The following is an 8,006-nucleotide window of genomic DNA, read 5'->3' on the forward strand; positions in this document are numbered from 1 at the left end:
CCAGGAGACCGGGTAAAATGGCCGCCCCGCTTGTCTTTCTTTGTTTGGGTTTGGCGCGAGTGTTAGCTTGTATTGCCCGGGTTGCCACAGGATCAGTTTTTCCTCAGCTTGGATCTCCGTGCCACAGCCTGGTTCGGCCGTTTGTGCCGTGGCCTGAATCTATTCACCCCCTTTGCCCGCCTCAGTTTCTATATTCACAGTTACCAGAGAAAGCCGCCCTGTTTAGGTTAGTGAGGAAGGTGGAGCATTTCTTACTCCCTATTTCCTTTGGGGTTTGGTTATATATTTAGCCAATTTTTCACTCGACCATACCTTTGGGTGTATTGCAAAGCATCTGGAGGCTCCAAGTATAGGTTTTTCTGTTTCTGGTTGAAGATCTTGTTGAGTTTTGGGGGAGATTTATCGGAATTGCTTCCTACCCCGCCATTACTCTGTCGTTAGTTGGTCCTCTTGAACCTAGAGAGGCCTTTTTAACTTCTTCAACAAATAGAGTGCAGCAGAAATGATGCTGTATGACTTTGAGGGCTAGATTTTACCTGGCTTCTAACTGGCTTATCCTCTTTTTTTAGACACTTGTTACCATGTCATTAAGAAGCCCAGGCCACATAAAAAGGTCACAAGTGGGTGTTCTGGGTTACAGCACCAGTTAGTTCTTCAGCTGAAAGCCAACATCAACCATCATACATGCGAGTGGATAAAAAAATCTGGATGATTCCAGTCCCCAGACATTAAGCCTTTCAGTAATACCCTGGACATCATGCTTTCTAACCTCCCGTCTGACTTTAAGAAATTATGAGAGATAATTACTGGTTATTGTTATAGTAAGCTCTCTGTATTTTGGTGTAATTGTTAAGTAGTAATAACTAACTAACACATGTGTTAACTGGGTACCCATGGCTATGAATAGATCTTGAAAACCCCTTGATTTATCTGCTGGTTTATAATGACACACTAACTCTGTTCTGATATCACCCAAACCGTGGCTTCTTTAAAAGTTGTCACTTTTTGAACATTCGAACAAGCAAACAAACAAAATAACACCCAAACAGTCTAATCCTTAGATTGCTTGAAACACATGCAAAAATTATTGAGCCAAAAATGACCAAGGTTATTATTATGAAGTACAGTGAATATTATTTGGCAGAACATCAGCTATCATTGTATAGTCAGCACAAGATTTTCCTTTAAATTCAATAATTTCACTGAGAGCTTCATTTGATCTTTTATATATTTATTTATTTTTATTTTTTTTATTATTAAGTGAAAGGAAAGGAGGCAGAGAGACAGACAATGGTGTGTACCCCAACTAGGATCCACCTGGCAAGACCCCTGTGGGGCGATGCCCTGTCCATCTGGGGCCACTACCTGAGGCAAGCTATGGTGCCATCCTCAGTGCCTGAGGCCAACTTGCTTGAATGAGCCATGGCTGAGGGAGGAAAGAGGGGGTAAGGAGTGAGAGAGAGAGAGAGAGAGAGAGAGAAAGAGAGAGAGAGAGAGAGAGAGAGAGAGAGAGAGAGAGACCGGGGCTGGGGTGGAGAAGCAGATGGTCTCTTCTCCTGTATGCCCTGACTGGGAATCAAACCCGGGGACTTCCACAGGCCGAGCTGAAACTCTATCACTGAGTCAACTGACCAGGGCCTTCATTTGACCTTTTAGTTTGATGTATTTTTATACATTAACCTTCAAAGGTCTCTTTCAGAAATCTGTAATCATATTGAAGAAATTTGTTTTTCTCTAATTAGTTTTCTAATTGTTTTCATAATTTGAATGTGAATGTCTCATTCTGAAATGAACTCAGTCCTCTTGCAGGTACCAGATGGACAAAAGTGGTAGGTGCAGTTCTTTTTTTGGATGGGAGCAGATGAAGCTCTAGGGGTGTGAATCATTCTCCTCCATACAATCCTGTATCTGAACATCCTATGCAACTGTTCTGTTCTGGGATCACCTGACTGTTGACTTCCCATCGGGGCTTCAGGAATAGGCATTTATTTTAGTATCAAGGACTTCTGATTCCCCAGGAATTGAAGTTAGGTCCTCATTTTATTTTCACATTTGTTTATTAACTCAAGGGATGTGGAGTAAGCGGCCAATTTCACTATATATATATTTTTTCTTTTCCTTTTCTTTTCTTTTCTTTTTATTAAGTGAGAATTGGAGAGGTAGAGACTGACTCCCGCATGCGCCGTGACCAGGATCCACCTAGCAAGCCTTCTACCAGGGTGATGCTCTGCCTGTCTGGCCCACTGTTCTGTGGCTTAGCAACTGAGTTATCTTAGCAGCTGAGCAGGAGGCTCCACTGAGCCATCCTCAGCTTCTGGGGCCAATTTTGCTCAAACCATTCTAGCCATGGCTGCGGGCGGGGAAGAGAAAGAGAGGTAAAGAGAGAGAAGGAAGAGAGAGAGAGGGATGGAGAAACAGATGGTTGTTTTTTCTTGTGTGCCTTGGCCAGAATTGAAATCGGGACCTACACATGTTGGCCAGATGCTCTAACACTGAACTAACTGGCCAGGGCCTATATTTTCTTAAAACAATTGTGATAAGGGAATTTGAGTTGAGGAGTCTCTCCTGTCATGGATCTACTGACAACTCCATTTCCTTTAATATTAAGCATGAGATGTGTTATATTTTTTCATAAGGCATATATGTTTTATTTTACTGAATATTAAAGATATTTTTTAAAAAGTTTTCAGTGACATGAAGTAGGAATATATTCTTGGTGGAGTGTAGTTAATGAATCTTTCTATTTCATAGATTCAAATTCTAGCATTTAATATACTTAATACATACAAATTCCAGCACTTAATACATTAATGGAATTACAGCATTTCATAAACTCTGTTCAATATTTTGATTAGACCATATATAGCATCTGTAGATGATGCCTTTAGTGTTCCATCCATAGCCATGCCCTTGCCACATGGTAAGGCAAGACTGCTTTGCTGTATGCTTTCTTTTGCATTTATAGCCCGTTTTGTCTCTAGTTAAGTATTGCTGGAAGTACAGAGGAATGAATAGCTCTGGGAGCAGCCTTCTACTCATGACTGACAAGAGTTGATATACAATTCTCCCTCCTTCCTTGCACCTTGGAGAGATTAACTCTGAGGTTATATGCTTTACAAGGGTTCCAAAGAGTCATTAGAAGTATTAAAGCTTCAGTTACCTGAAGTGGTAGCTGGCTGGGTAACGTAACCCTTCATGGTTTTCACTTTTTTGTTTGACATCCCCATTCTCAAACGGGTGCTTCCTTTAGACCTGTGGGCAAGGATGCTTCTATCATCCTCTCTTCTGATACATCTCAGTAGCCTCATGCTGTTACTGAGTGTTTGTTTTCAGGGGCATTTAGCTCTGTTACACCTCTTCTTACCTCATGACCTGCCGTTTCTTGCACACTTTCTTGGATAAAACCCATAGGAACTATTAGGTTTAAAAAAATAGAAAACGAAAATGAGTATTGGAGACAGGACGAGAAAATTTATCTTTAAAGTAGATCTAAGTGTTTGGGAGCCTGGGTGAAGAATGAAGTGAAGAGTAACATCACTAGTAAAGATTTAACTCAGTATCCTTTTCAAAGACCAGGACTCTCTCTATGGGTGGCCAGTCCTGTAGTATGGCACTATATTAACAAAGTTGACATGGACCAACTGTCCAGGGAGACAATCTAAATGGTGCCAAAGTGTCAGGTGCATACAAAAATAAAGTAGCAATAATTTAACTTATGGTGAGCCAGTGAGTAGAATATACATTTATTTGTAAGGAATAAGGTGTTTTGGGTGAGAAGGAATGAGACACCCAAGGGGGAGAGTCAAGTACGAAACAATAAAAAATGAGTTAGAAAATTATCCAGTCTTCTTCCAGTGTGTCTCCTTTACTCTGACACAGGACAACCACACTCACAACACTTCTGACACTTTTAGTCACCAAATTCTCCTCACCAAGCAATTTTCTGCAACAACACTGAAAAACCACTGTGGTAAACATCTAATATTACCTGTACTCTGCCAGTAATTTTGGTGAGTTGTTTACATACATGATAGGGGTCACCGGTTTTGTTTTTTTTGTTGTTGTTGTTTGTTTGTTGTTTCAGGGACAGAGAGAGGGATAGATAGGGATAGATAGACAGGAACAGAGAGAGATGAGAAGCATCAATCATCAGCTTTTTGTTGTGACACCTTAGTTGTTCATTGATTGCTTTCTCATATGTGCCTTGACTGTGGGCATTCAGCAAACCAAGTAACCCCTTGCTCGAGCCAGTGACCTTGGATCCGATCTTGTGAGCTTTTTTGCCCAAGCCAGATGAGCCCGTGCTCAAGCTGCGACATCGGAGTCTGGAACGTGGATCCTCCACATCCCAGGCTGACGCTCTATCCACTGCGCCACCACCTGGTCAGTCTGTTTTTGTTTTTCATAGTCTAACTAGTACTAGAGTAATCTACTTGTTATTTTCATGCGTGGTGAAGCATTTGTGATATTTTATCTTTTTTTCGTTCCACTTTTTTTAGCCTTTGATTTTCATTCTCTCCCATGTAATTTTATTTCTTTCTCATTAAAATTGTTTTGCAAAGAGAAGACCATTAACATGAACTCTGTAGCTGTCAATCGGTAGCCCCCAAAAGTTTCTAAAATGATAATAGTTGATTCAGCTTGTTGAAGTTATCCGCATGGCAGAGCTGTCAGTACATTGTTTCTAAGACTGACTTCTACATGCAAGGAGTAACAGAGCATGGCCTTGCTCCTTTCATCTTCCTTAGAAGAGTAACCAAGTGGCATAATCAGTTCTTCCAGTGTTTGTATTTCACCTGGTGTTTGCTTTGCTCATTGCTTTGAGAGTTGCCCTTATTTGCCTTTTAAAAATCTATTTACCTTTTCTTTTTTTAACTTATAAGAAAATAAGATTATCTTAGTTCAAGGTCTTGGTACATATCATTAGATATTCATAATGTTTTTGTTTTCTCAGCATCCCCAAAGCAATGAAAAGTTGTCCTAATTACTGAAAGATTGTCAGGCTTTGCATATACAAAGAGTAACCTCTGTATCAGGTGCTGACAGAATTGGAACTCTGCAGAGGGTTTTGATGCAGTAACTTTACTGGTCACTGACATATATTATTGTGCCTATAAAAAAAAATCAAGCATAAGATTGACATCTTTTTTGCTATGAAAATAAAAATCAAGGAAGTATACATTTGGTCTTTAATGAAATAAAATGATTCTGTTGCTTTGGAGAATTCAAAGGCAAAAAATTAATTCTCAGATTTTCACAAATGACCAAGCTGGCTTTTTCATTTGGGTTTGCTGTGTATGTTTCCAAGTCACTTAATTGACAAGATCAGGATACTGTTTCTAGGTGTTAAAGGTCACATTAGGAAACTCCAGGCCTTTTCTTTATATTGCTATTTTTTAGCAGTCAATACCAGCCACCTGGAGGAATGGCTACTACTAGGTCATGGCTTCTTTTGCAGTGACATTTGCTCAATAAATTTTTGTCTTGGCAATAATTGAAAAAAGTCAAAATGGTGTGAAGAAGTAAATGTCATATTCCCATAATGCAATATAAATGGAATTCATAAGGGCGCACTGACTCACAAGACAAGTTAATTAAAGCCTTCATGTGGCACATGAAAGTTAGCAGAAAATTTGCTTGACCACGTTATTTTCATGACTGCACGAAGTGAATCCCTTTAGTAGAATGTCTAGCAAATACTGTAATATGGTGTCAAATATAATCTATGTTATTGATACTTTTTTATTATTTTAATTCATTTTTCATTGCCAGTCAGTAATTTTCTGAGGTCTGGTTTTTAATATAAAAAGTCAAATGTTGCTAAAAGGCAACACAGTCCCTGTCTCATAAAATTGTTCTAACTGTACCAAGAATGGCATGTAAATTCCACAGCATAAATGGAAGAAAAAGCAAGAGCTGGGAAGGAAAATCATATTGTAGACTTAGAAAATAACATTGTCAACTAAGTATGATGAGTGTTAATTTCTCATCTCTACATGTTGCTTGGGGCTTTAAGAAAATGGGCTCTTCTATTTGGAATTAACAATTTCTGCTTTCTTAGGACTAAGAAACAAATTGCAATAAACAAACTCAAAACAGAAAAAGCATTTAAAAGAAGTTGGGGCCATCTTGTACCACAGGGCATGCAGAGCAGTAGTTCACATGCCTCACCCTCTGGGGAGGATTAGCTGCTGCCATGTGCTGTTTATGAATGCTCCCTATAGCTCAGAGGAAACAAGACCCTGAAGAGAGGGGCGGTCCTCTGGAGCCTTCACAGTGTGGACTGCTTATCTGCACACTGTAGGTAGAAGCATTATTGCTTCTTTATCTTGCCAAGATGGGCAAATGCAATAAAAGCAACTTTAAAAAACATTTTTATCTTTCTGGTGTTGAGATTTATAAGTTCTTTATAAATTTTGGTTATTAACCCCTTATCAGACATACTGTCAAATATGTTCTCCCATTGTGTAGTTTGTCTTTTTATTCTGTTCTTATTGTCTTTGGCCATGCAAAAGCTTTTTAGTTTGATATAGTCCCATTTGTTTATCCTGTCTTTTATTTCCCTTGCCCGTGGAGATAAATCAGCAAATATATCGCTGCGAGAGATGTCGGAGAGCTTACTACCTATGTTTTCTTCTAAGATGCTTATGGTTTCACGCCTTACATTTAAGTCTTTTATCCATTTTGAGTTTATTTTTGTGAATGGTGTAAGTTGGTGGTCTAGTTTCATTTTTTTGCAGGTTGCTGTCCAATTTTCCCAACACCATTTGTTGAAGAGGCTGTCTTTACTCCATTGTATTTCCTTAACTCCTTTGTCAAATATCAGTTGTCCATAGAGCTGTGGGTTTATTTCTGGGTTCTCTGTTCTGTTCCATTGATCTATGTGCCTGTTCTTATGCCAGTACCAGGCTGTTTTGAGTACAATGGCCTTGTAGTATAGCTTGATATCAGGAAGTGTGATACCTCCCCCTTTCTTCTTCTTTTTTAAGATTGCTGAGGCTATTCGTGTTCTCTTTTGGTTCCATATAAATTTTTGGAATATGTGATCTATATCTTTAAAGTATGTCACTGGTATTTTAATTGGTATTGCATTGAATTTATAAATTACCTTGGGTAATATAGACATTTTACTGATGTTTATTCTTCCTAATCATGAGCATGGTATATGCTTCCACTTGTTTGTATCTTCCTTGATCCAATAAAAAAATGGGCAAAAGAAATGAATAGACACTTCTCCAAAAAGGATATACAGATGGCCAATAGGCATATGAAAAAATGCTCAACATCATTAATCATTAGAGAAATGCAAATTAAAACCACAATGAGATATCACCTCACACCAGTCAGAATGGCACTCATCAACAAAACAACACAGAATAAGTGCTGGCGAGGATGTGGAGAAAAGGGAACCCTCCTGCATTGCTGGTGGGAACGCAGACTGGTGCAGCCTCTGTGGAAAACAGTATGGAGATTCTTCAAAAAATTAAAAATTGAACTGCCTTCTGACCCAGCCATCCCACTTTTAGGAATATACCCCAAGGACACCATGTTTATAGCAGCATTGTTCACAATAGCGAAGATCTGGAAACAGCCCAAGTGTCCGTCAGAGGACGAGTGGATTAAAAAGCTTTGGTTGGTACATATATACTATGAAATACTACTCAGCCATAAGAAATGATGACATTGGATCACTTATAATAACATGGATGGACCTTGATAACATTATATGGAGTGAAATAAGTAAATCAGAAAAAAAAATAAGAACTATATGAACCCATGCATAGATGGGACATAAAAATGAGACTCAGAGACATGGACAAGAATGTGATGGTAACAGGGAGTGGGGTGGAGGGTTGGGGAGGGGGCGAGGAAGGAGAGGGAGGGAGTGGGGGGAGAGGAGGGGCACAAAGAAAACCAGATAGAATGTGACGAAGGACGATTTGACTTTGAGTGAGGGGTATGCAGCATAATCAAAGGTCAAAATAATCTGGAGATGTTTTCTCGGA

Source organism: Saccopteryx leptura, chromosome 5 (genome assembly GCF_036850995.1).
Source record: "Saccopteryx leptura isolate mSacLep1 chromosome 5, mSacLep1_pri_phased_curated, whole genome shotgun sequence".
NCBI classification, from domain to species: domain Eukaryota; kingdom Metazoa; phylum Chordata; class Mammalia; order Chiroptera; family Emballonuridae; genus Saccopteryx; species Saccopteryx leptura.